Here is a 12,741-nt window from a genome sequence, read left to right as displayed (position 1 = left end):
ATTTTACACAAAAACAGGAAATGATCGCCAACTGTTTTATAGGCGAGTATAAAAATAACTCGTCTCAAAATTATTACTCAGTCAAACAGTTGATTTCCCCTTACTCCTCTAAAAGCCACGACAATTAAAAATCTTTCAAGTAAATAATTAAGAAATAATTTTCTATTTCTCTTTATTTCAGTTTATATTAATTGAAGTGTGAAATTGTGAAATCAATATTAAACATTGTGTTAAAAATGTTTAAATATTCTTGCAATTGCAAAATATTTTGTTTTAAAAACAATAGAAACAGCAATTTGTACAAATAATCTTTATATCAAAGCATTATCTCTAGGCAAATGTTGAATATATAAATATACACATGCATAGGCATATGAATGTATGTATGTGTAAAATAAACAATAGAATGTTTACACAAAAACACATAATTACTTTCCCTTTTACGAAGTTTTTATAAATATGTATGTATTTCAATGAGGATTTTGAGTATAATTTAAACAATTGAACAGCAAGAACATAACAAGAGAAATAAACAAAAAAGGATTTTTGTTGAAAAATTTATTAAGGAAAATGCATACATATGCATTTTTGTATTTTCACACATGTTTATACATTAGGGGACTCAGAAATGAAAGATGACGATGTACAAACCAAAACTGAAAAATTTAATTCATTATGAAATTTCTTAAAATTTTTGTTTTTAATCGATATTTGGTGAGATGAAATCAAAGGATAAAAGGATTCTTTTTGAAAGTTTTTACCACTTTTTGTCATATTTCTTGGGGCCACACCAATAAAAAATACAAAATATTCTTACAGAAGTGTGCTTGAAACTATTCAAACGAGATATTTCAAGTTGCCATCAATTGTAATTAAGGTTTAAACAAAAAATATTTCAAATATTTAGTTCTTTTTGTTCTCGACAAGAGTATGTACTTAAGTAATGCTTTTGTTAAAACTGCAAGTGAATACTGCAGATCTATTTAAAAGAGAAAACATTTTATACAAAACAAAGAAAAGGACACTGGTGTTTTTGTAAAGATTGTTATAACTAAGTGGTGAGGGTATTATGCGTTTGTGCTAATGTTTGTCCTACGGCCACCTTAAAGCATACCAATCGGCTCAGATTCGCCTTCTGAGTCAATTTAATCTGTCTGTCTGTTTCTCTGTATGTCTGTCTGTCTGTCTGTTTCTCTGTATGTGTGTCTGTCTGTTTCTCTGTATGTCTGTCTGTCTGTCTGTCTGTTTCTCTGTATGTCTGTCTGTCTGTCTGTCTGTCTGTCTGTCTGTCTGTCTGTCTGTCTGTCTGTCTGTCTGTCTGTCTGTCTGTCTGTCTGTTTCTCTGTATGTCTGTCTGTCTGTCTGTCTGTCTGTCTTTCTGTCTGTCTGTCTATCTATCTATCTATTATCTATCTATCTATCTATCTATCTATCTATCTATCTATCTATCTATCTATCTATCTATCTATCTATCTATCTATCTATCTATCTATCTATCTATCTACTATCTACTATCTATCTATCTATCTATCTATCTATCTATCTATCTATCTATCTATCTATCTATCTATCTATCTATCTATCTATCTATCTATCTATCTATCTATCTATCTATCTATCTATCTATCTATCTATCTATCTATCTATCTATCTATCTATCTATCTATCTATCTATCTATCTATCTATCTATCTATCTATCTATCTATCTATCTATCTATCTATCTATCTATCTATCTATCTATCTATCTATCTATCTATCTATCTATCTATCTATCTATCTATCTATCTATCTATCTATCTATCTATCTATCTATCTATCTATCTATCTATCTATCTATCTATCTATCTATCTATCTATCTATCTATCTATCTATCTATCTATCTATCTATCTATCTATCTATCTATCTATCTATCTATCTATCTTCTATCTATCTATCTATCTATCTATCTATCTATCTATCTATCTATCTATCTATCTATCTATCTATCTATCTATCTATCTTCTATCTATCTATCTATCTATCTATCTATCTATATATCTATCTATCTATCTACCTATCTACCTATCTATCTACCTATCTACCTATCTATCGGTCGGTCATGCCCGACTATACATTCTTACTTGTTTTTCAAATATATTTTAAAAAATAAATGCCTTGTAAAACTCACTTGAAAGCATAGTTCAAGAAGGAATTACAAGTATAAAAGCATAATCGACTATATGGTATAACTATACATACATTTGAAATGTATTTTTATATATACCTTTCTTATGTGGAGGTGTTGGTACAAAAAATGTATCTTCAGTTTTGAAAAAATATAATTATTTTCACTTCTTTGGAAGTCATTGAACATCAGTTCCACAGAAGCTTAACAAATTGACTTTTAAGTGGTGATAAATGTAATTCTTTTGGAAGTACTTCTTTTTTTACTGGCATGTACACAACAGGCAATAGTACACGGGACACCCTAATGGGAATCCTTTATATAAATCAAGGAATATATATTCATACGTATCTTATAAAAGTTGTTGTTAGAATTAAACTCATCACAATTAGGTCTAATTAGTACAGAAATATTACTACCAAATCCTTCATCATTTTCATTATACATATTGTTAATTTTTCCTTATAAACAACATACTCTTTTGTTCATTATTAATTCGATAAGAAATTTAATTAAATATATTCTATAATAAATTGTTTTAAATTGGCAATTTATCTCCCGACAATATATTGTATACACTGCCTGCAAATAACACACATCTCTTAACAGTTTAATCGTCAAACAGACAAAACAAATTCGCAAAAGGTGAACTAACCAAACAAACATTGGTAAAATTACTGTAGTTGAGCGTGTCAGAAATAATTAAATTTCTTTCAATTTTCACACTCTCATTAACATTCAATTTTACACAAATACCAACAGCTAAAACACGCACTTATGCCAGTAATTTTACTGGGAGTTAATGGATCGCTTTTAAATAATATTTTTTAAATAATTTCTTAATAGTATGAAACTAATTATAAGTTAGTAGTACCTTTTAATCTTTTAGATTACTTACTCAGGAGTAAACTTAGAAATGAAGTTTATAATATGGAAATGTTAAAATAATGAGCCTCATACCAGTTTGTAGTTTGGGACTGCTACCCCTGAACTGCTAGGTCATACTCTGAAACAGTAATTTATTGTTTGTAATCGTTAGTACTAGTTATTGCGCAGTCACTCAGTCTAGTTACTTTAACTGGGTAAATAAAACATAATATCCAAGCATGTAGCATGCATGTATGGTTCCATGCATGAAACACAAAATACACAAATGACATGCAATATTCTTTGTAAATGTTTGTATTATTTAACACAGCACAAGTGACACTCTGACAAAAACCAGTAAGATAGTAAATGCAGTCAATTCCGACTATTTGATGCCCTAAAAAGGTAATTTTTGGAAGAAGGTCTCATAAGAGCTTCCTGACTGTTATATATTTGTTACATATGTATTAGCATTACTTCTATGTATTCCTGACAAACATTAACACTATGTATTCCCCACATTATAAATTCCCCATATATAAAAATCATATTTAAACTTTGCTTTTGTGCGTGTATATTTCCACATTTACGTGCATGTCTGAGTTATGTTTCGGGATGTTAAACTGTCATTTTTCATCGATGCGTTGAAAACATTACTGTTAGGTGAAGTACATTTTAACTTGCTCTTTATAAGATGCTTTTTTACAAAATAAGTATATTTATTAAATGAAAACTTGTGTATGAAAAATACTCCAAAACATACATGTAAACAGGCGGCAATACAACTCATATTCTGAAGAATTCACTTAAACAAAAATTAATGTATTCAAATAACTTTTATATATTTAAGATACACAAACATATGTACATATAACTACTACTACTTTACCACTTCTTTCAGCAAAATCAAAAAATATTCATGTCAGACCAAACATATTTCGCCACTTTAATATAAGAAAGATTTATTTTTCAAAAAAGTTATTTTTCATTTTCCAGTATAATTTTGTGGAATACACAATTTTAAATTTTTTATAATTTTTTAACATTTTAAGCAGCATTAAAAATGTTCATTCATCTTGACCATTGGTTTATAATAACACTTTTTTCACCTTACAAAAAAATTATTTAAATGCTAATCTGAATCGATTAAGTATATATGTTCCTCTGACCAACATCTTATGTTTAAACTGACCCAGTAAAAACTTTCATTACCATGTATGAAGTTAAAATGCTAAAATTTGCTTACACGATTGCATTTTCACTCACTATTGTAACATGGTAATGTCATTGGAGGCAAGTAATTACCACAATCGATTACAAGTAATTAGAAAAAGTAGTCATTGTAAATCACACGAGAAAACGTATACAGCATCTGTATCTTCACTGACAAGATGACTAATGAATTAGAAAATATTTATATAACACATTATTAGTAAGACCTTAATAGACTACTTCTATGTAATCCAGACCATATGTAGTAGTCATTGAAAAGTATGTTGTTAGGTAAGTAATTGCAATTGAAAGCCATTACCCAGTTTTTGCTGGGGAGTAATTCAAATCTACGAAATTCATACAAAACATTTATTATCCTAAGCAGCTTGGCATTAAAAATCAACAAGAACATACCGTCTGCATTAGATAGAAGGATTATTGTAATGGTATTACATGACATTTGTTTTCGGTTTTTTTACACAAACAAAAAAAATAATATTTTTCTGTGAAATCTATTAGTAGACAAAGTGGACGTATCATAGTCGAGAAACTTTTTTTACGAACGATTTTTGTTCGTACAAATATTGTTTATGTCGCAGTTTTGAGGGGTGGGGTCAATTATAGACCGATACTCATAAATACCTAAAGAGGACATTTTTGTTCATACAAAACATGTTTACGCTGTAGTCGTATTTGAGCGTTACAGTCATTTTTTGAAGAAGATCTTATATAGGGTCAAGTACTGACCGATCCCCATAAAATTTGATAAAGAGATTTTAGCTCATACAAAACTTGCTTATGTAGAATTTCACTGCTCGAAATTTTGGGTCAATAATTAAAGTTTAAGTCAGGGTCAATTATAGACTGATTCTCCTAAAATTTAGTAGAGAGGTTTTGGTTCATACGAAACTTGTTTATGTCGGATTTCATTGATGTAGGGTAGAAGGGGGTAGGGTAGAGGCGGCCTCAAATTAAAACCACAATACATATTCTTAATTCTTTTCTTGGTTCGGATACTTAGATATGTTGGCTTTAGTTTTATCCCTTTCAATCTTTCCTAAGTCATCCTAATGTACATATTTTTTTAACTTTTCTGAACTGACCAAAAACGGCGATACCGCCCCATCCATGGGGTAAATACGCCAAGAGGATGGGGCAGATTTGTCATTAGTAAAAAAAAACCAAAAAATTTAAAAAATAAAAACTTATTTCGCTGTTTTATATTTTAATTCATTTAACAAAGTATAATAAATCAGATATTTATTGTTTATTTCACATAAGTTAACAAAAAAAATTAAAACAAATTATTATTGATTTTTCCTATATTTTAACCAAATTTTGTTCTACATCACAAGCATTACATATATTTGGCGAATGTGCCCCACGGGCAGTTCTGGGGCTTAGTTTCAATTTTTTCCGAGCTTCAGATTATATTATCGAAAAAATTATTATGTCTTTTTGTTCACTATTATTGACGTTCTATCACTGATCAATATATTTTTTCTATCACAAAAACTAAAAAAGTTAGCACAAAAAATTCACACAGTGAAATATTTTCACAGCCCTTTGAAAAACAATTAATCTCGCCTGCCTCCCATCATATATAAAGTTAATCTTTCAAACTTTCAGGGATGATAGATAATCGATAAACGAAAACAAAATTTGATAATGCGATAAAATCGATTACTCGGTTTTCAAGTTATTCGCTATTGGCAGTATTGCATCTGATTCAGGAGACTTGTTTATGTTAAGATCGGCTAAATATGCCTGCGTACCATATCCTTTCGAGCTCGGACCGTAATTTACTTGTGAATAATTCAGCTAAAATGTTAGATTTATTTAGGTTGTCCTCGATAGGAGTTGGAACGAACCAAAAGGTTTTACTGCCACGAGGAGTAGTAAGAACCTTAGCATGGAGGCGCTGCTCATTTAGAGTCTTTTGCGTCATAGCACTCTAACACAAGAAGATCTCGCCTTTGTGTGCCGCATATCAGTATGTACTTCAGTTTGTACTTCTGCAAATACAAGACAAATACAGGAGATATGTGTTGGTTCATACATTAATAGCGCAAGGTAGTTGTTCTCTGAGAATAATGCAACATATTGGCCTTTCGAAGTTGTATGACTGGCATTTGGACTTCTATAGAGAAACCAGAAGTGAAAATAGTATAACATTCGGTAATTCGGTATTATATGTGCCTAAAGATTGCTGACACTGGTAGACAACTTCATTGCGAATGTAAATAGCAATGCGCCGATGGACATTAAAATGATATAGAACGTGATACACAGGTATGTAAAAATTCTGTGGATCAGTATTCTCAGTTACCTGGATCTCACATAAGGCGAAAACACACCGTCGATAGAGCCAAATGTGAGCATATATAACATTCGATTTCAAACCATGTATTTTGCGGAAGACTATTCGAAAACGAGTAACCTTTGTGATGCAGAAAGATAAGAGATAAGCTGCCTAACATTCAAGAAATTGAGTTTCATATGAATATTTCTCATATTTAAGAAATTAACTGATAGAGCAACATTAACATTACTTAATAGCGCCCTCTCAATATATAGAATGTTGTTATTTGTGTAATTATTTAGCCTTTTGAAAAGAATTTTATAGTTTAGTCTTACTTCAAGTGTAAATTAATTTTCAAAATCTCCTCCCTAAAACACTCAATCAAGTAAATTTGGGCAATTGAAAAAACGCTAATGTATAACATAAATTTGGTACTGCTTCATATACCCAATATTACAATACAATTTATACATACTATCAAAAATATATGGGACACAAATATCATCCCTGAGAAAAGAGAAATAATAAATTTACACATGTAATACCAATGACCCAGATAAACTACATTTCCATTTCCAGGCTACGCATTATTTAACATTTAGATGGATACAAATGTTGCCTACATGAAGTTAATATTCATAGTATTTCAAGGATGTGTATTGAAGTGGTGTGCGAAGGTCTGTATAAAAAGGGCCTATTTTGTACATATAAATATAACAAAAAAGGAAGAAAACATAAATTTTATGCCACCACTAAAGAAAGTAGAGACGTGAAGTATTAACAAAAAAGTAATGTGTGACAAAAGGCTACAAAAAATCATAAAAGGTTACATACCTAAAATACTTTTTTGTTGTAGTTCTATGATTTCCTTAAAAAAATCTGTTCTTTAATATTGAAAATAAAACTTAAATGTGAATGAACGCTTGTACATGTTTGTTAATATTCCTGTAGTTCGAAGTGACTGTCCCCAACTGGAGATTTAACATAAAATGTGTCATATTAGTATGACGTTTTTTAATTCGATTAAAAATTGATTATTGACCCCACCATACAAATTCGGTTCAGTTATAAAGTTGGTTTTTTTTGATCAGATCTTCCCAACTATTTCAAATCTTCAGGGATGTTTTAGCCAAAAGAAATACACAATAATAAGTGAGCATCAGTTATGAGAAAAAATTAAATTCTTATGCACGGGTACTTTCCGCTACTTTATCAACACTTACAACAATATAGTCTTATATGTTTGCCCATGACTGGTGTAGATGTATGCTTCTTATTTTATACATTCATGCTGAGCACTATTATGAGTAAAAGGGGGATTTAATGTAGTACGTACATATGTATGTTTATATGTACTTTAATACAAAAAACGTTTATTTTCTATAAACTCATAAAATACCAACTTTATCCTCATACATTACATTATAAGTTTATAAACGAACACATATGAAAATGGTATAAAGGTTAAATGTAATATTTTGTAAATAGAAAATACATTAAAACTGAAAAATACATAAACACTCTAACACTACAATTAAATAAATGAAGTGCCTTGAAAACAGACCCTCATAATTTTAATTTTAACTCAAATAAACCGTAGGAAGCCAGTTGTATCTTTTTTGACGGACTAACGTTTTAAAGGTTTATGTACTTTTTTAATAAATAAATAAAGTTGAGCTCTACATGGTTTCAGTATGTAGTCTAAATATAAAAAATTTAAAATTTGTTTATTAAATTTTCGTTACTAACATACGTAACTGAAAAGTTTACTGGTATTTAGTAAAACATGTTTTATTATAAATTAATATGAGAACAATTCGCATTTAAATATATACATGTTATTAAAAACAAGTAAGAAACTATAGTTGCGCGTGGCCGACCATATGATAAGCTATGTCCGTGCGTCTGTCTGTGTGTACATGTAAACCTTGATCGCACTCTGCAGGTCGCAAAATTTGAGATAATTTGGAACGTGTACTTCTTTTGGTCCAAGGACGAACGCTGGTGAAAATGGCTGAACTCTGTCCATTATTTCACCTAGACCCTATACAGCCGAATCCCCCAAATAGGGCTTTTGACGTCATAATTACGCTCTACTATTTCTACAAAAATTAGCAAAACTTAGTTTTATATACATAAGTGTTAATAATTCTAGCGATATACGCGAAAATCGGGCATTATTTGACCCTAACCCCTATACAAAGTCCACTTCAGAAAATGGCTTGAATGACAAGAATCACGATAAAATTTGGAACAAATAAGTTTTGTATAAATATAAATCCCAACAATAAATTTTATAAGGATCGGCTAAGTTTTTCCCTAGCCCTCATATAACCGGACCATCCGATTTCGACCTTTTAGCTCATAACTACGTCAAATATAATACTATCTTTCCAAAAATAGACACAAACAAGTTAGAGTGCTATATTCGGCTATGCCGAATCTTAAATACCCTCCACCAGCAAACTACTTTTTATTGAAACCCATCTAACTATCTAATTTTTAGATAACTTGCCGAAATTTTTTTTGTGGAACTAATTTTGATTAGGTCCAGGAAAATGTATATTAATACGCCAGTTCGAAAACATTTTAATAGAATGATGTATCTATACACAGAATATGGGAGTTGTGGCCAATAATGGACTGATCAGGAAACAATTTCGTATAATGATCTATATGCAGACAAAGATCAGGTCTAATTTTACTCCAATAGCTTTATTAATCAATGAAATACGTGCGTTTAGGTGACTTTAGGAAGTGGACTTTATATAGGAGCTATGATCAATTAAGGGCCTATCCGGAAAAATTTCGCAGAAATTTCCAGAAAAAATTTGGTACAATGTTTTATATGCCTATCCGCAAAAAATTTCGTAGAGTGATTTATGTAAAGACAAAATACATTTGTGTCGAATTTTCTCAAATTAACTTTATTTGACAATGAAATATGTATGTTTAAGTGATTCTCAGATGTGGACCTTATATAGAAGCTATGACCAATAATGGACCGATCCGAGAAAAAAGTGGTAGAATGATTCATGTGTACACAAAACTTATTCAAGTCGAATTTTACCCCTATAGCTTTAGAATTCAATGAAATATATGTGTTTAAGTGCTTTTCGGAAGTGGACCTTATATGGGAACTATGACCAATTATGGGCCTATTCGGGAAACATTTCGCAGAGTGATTCATATTTGGACAAAACATGTTTGTGTCGAATTTTATCAAGATAGCTTTATTTGATAATGAAATATGTGCTTTTAAGTGAAAATCGTAAGTGGACCTTATATGGGAGTTATGACCAATAATGGACCGACAGGTAAAAAATTTATAAAATGATTTGTACGTACACAAAACATATTCAAGTCGAATATTATCCCAATAGCTTTAGAATTCAATGAAATATATGCGTATAAGTGATTTTCGGAAGTGGACCTTATATGGGAGCTATGACCAATTATAGGCCTATCCGCAAACAATTTCGTAGAGTTATTCATGTTTATGCAAAACATATTTGTGTCGAATTTTGTCAATATAGCTTTACTTGGCATTGAAATATGTGCTTTTAAGTGATTTTCGGAAGTGGGCCTTATATGGGATCTATGACCAATTATGGACCGATCCGTAAAAAATTTTGTAGAATGATTTGTATTTCGACTAAACATATGTGTCGAATTTCATCAAAATAGCTTTAGTTGACAATGAAATATGAGCTTTTAACTGATTTTCGGAAGTAGGCTTTATATGGGAGCTATGACCAATAATGGACCGATCCGGAAAAAATTTGGTAGAATGATTTGTATGTACACAAAACATATCCAACTCGAATTTTATCACAATAGCTTTATTCATCAATGAAATGTGTGCGTTTAGGTGATTTTCGGAATAGGACCTTATATGGGAGCTAAGACCAATTGTGGACCGACTGAGATCTACGTCGACAGTATGATTTCTGTTCATATTATATTTACATGTACAAAATTTCGTGTTGATACCGATATATTTGAGGGAGTTATTAACGATAAACTAATTTCCGGGAATATATACCTTTGTATGGGGGCTATGGGAAATATTGGATCGATTGTAAAGATTTTGAACATAATTGATCACCACCCTGAAAAAATAATGTATGACAAAATTCATCGAAATATCTTTGGTAGTTTCTGAGAAAACTTCAAAAGAATTATGAAAAAAACGTAATTTTTTTCGAGGTAGTCTGAAATTTTTACTCATAACTTTTTACGTTGTGAACCGATTTTGCTGATTTTCAATACCAAACTGCTTAGGATAATAACAAATATTTTGGGTGAATTTGGTTTATTTCCTTTGCTTAGTTTTAACGTGAGCGTGTTTTACACAGACAGACAGACAGACAGACAGACAGACAGACAGACAGACGGACAGACGGACAGACGGACATAGCTAAATCGACTCAGAATTTGATAAGGACCCAGAATATATATACTTTGTTGGGTCTTAGATGAATATTTCTTGGTGTTACACACGGAACGACAAACTTATATATACCCTCTATCACCACTGATGGTGGTGGAGGGTATAAAAAACATTGATATAATTCTTAATAACCGTCAATTTTAGTAATGATCGGCCTTCATTTGACCTTAGTCCCCATACAAAGTCCACTTCAGGAAATGATTTGACCGTCCACAATTCACTTATAAACACTAGCATCACGATGAAATTTGGCACAAATAAGTTAAATATAAACATAAATCCCGACATTAAATTTTGTAAGGATGGGGACAATTTTTGTCTAGCCCGCATACAACCGGACCTTCCGATTTGGGCCTTTTAGCTCATAACTGCGACAAATATACTACTATCTTTCAAAAATCAGTATAATTAAGTTTGATATAATTATAAATAACACTGTCGATTTTCGTAATGATCGGGCTTCATTTGACCCTAGCCCCTATACAAAGTCCCCTTCTGAAAATGACTTGAATGCCCATAACTTACCTGTAAACACGAATATCAAGATGAAATCTTGAAATGAACAAATAAGTTTTATATAAACATAATTCGCCACAAAAAATTTTATAAAGATCGGAAAAATTGTTGCCTAGCTCGCATACAACCGGACCTTTCGATTTGGGCCTTTTATCTTTTAATTACGTCTAATATACTACTATCTATCCAAAAATCAGCTTAATTAAGTTTGATATAATTATAATAACACTGTCCATTTTCGTAATGATCGGGCCTCATTTGACCCTAGCCCCTATATAAAGTCCTCTTCAGAATGTCCACGATGAAATTTGGATCAAATAAGTTTTATATAAACATAATTCCGATCAATAACTTTTATAAGGATCGGCTCAATTTCTGCCCCATACAACAGGACCTTTCGATTTGAGCCTTTTATCTCTTAACTTAATCGGCACAATGTGGCGATGTTTGTAACACTCAAAAATATTCGTATTTAAGTATATCAGTCGGGTCAGAATCACTTTCTGATTCGATTAAACTATGTTTGTCTTTGTGACGGACATCAAATAATCTTTAAAATTGCGACCTGTAGGGTGAGCGCAATGTTTACATGGACACACAGACAGACGGACGGACGGATGTTACGTGGTCTTCCCGATCATATGAAACATTAATTTTTTGATTTATGTATATAAATATAAATATATATATATATTTTTTTTTTTTTATTCCATATATTTATAAATAAGTAATTTGGAAGTTAGTGACTTTCATAACCAATGTGTATACATAGATTCTTAGGAAATTAAAAGACTGAAAATCAAGTGGAATAATTTATAGACCTTAATTAGATTTATTAATCTTATATGTTAAATGAGCATTAAAGTCCACTATGTACACTGCCAAGTATTACGCTTAAATATACTTCATTGCTTTTACTAACATTCAATTTTCCACCTGTAATTTGATTATAAATAATTAAGTCTATTTAAGCTTAAAACTTTGTTTATTCTTACCTACACAGTGACACCAAAAAAGATAGTAGCCATAACGTAAAAACGAGAGACAGTAGACTAAAAACATTATAATAAGTTTTTGGTAAAACATAAATAAGCTTAACTTTAATAATTTAGATTTTTGTTAATATTAACAATAAATAAGCACATAAAAGATGTCCAAAAAAATATTGATTTTCTTTAGATAGGTCTTTTTGTTGATAGTTTGTGTCTAGAACTTATTAGTGT

At 30.7% G+C, this 12,741-nt stretch overlaps 1 protein-coding gene across 2 annotated transcripts in view; it reads right to left on the bottom strand.

Moving 5' to 3' along the window:
- Nucleotides 1-12,741, bottom strand: part of LOC119606940 (putative uncharacterized protein DDB_G0277255) — a 141,883-nt gene that overhangs the window by 80,906 nt on the left and 48,236 nt on the right. The gene's annotated exons all lie outside the window — the stretch shown is intronic.

This window comes from Lucilia sericata, unplaced genomic scaffold, assembly GCF_015586225.1.
Source record: "Lucilia sericata isolate MDLA Ls3-8-SP2 unplaced genomic scaffold, ASM1558622v1 Contig000639F_arrow, whole genome shotgun sequence".
Taxonomy (NCBI): domain Eukaryota; kingdom Metazoa; phylum Arthropoda; class Insecta; order Diptera; family Calliphoridae; genus Lucilia; species Lucilia sericata.
The sequence above is the reverse complement of the archived record's forward strand: the minus strand, read 5'-3'. Positions and strand labels throughout refer to the sequence as shown.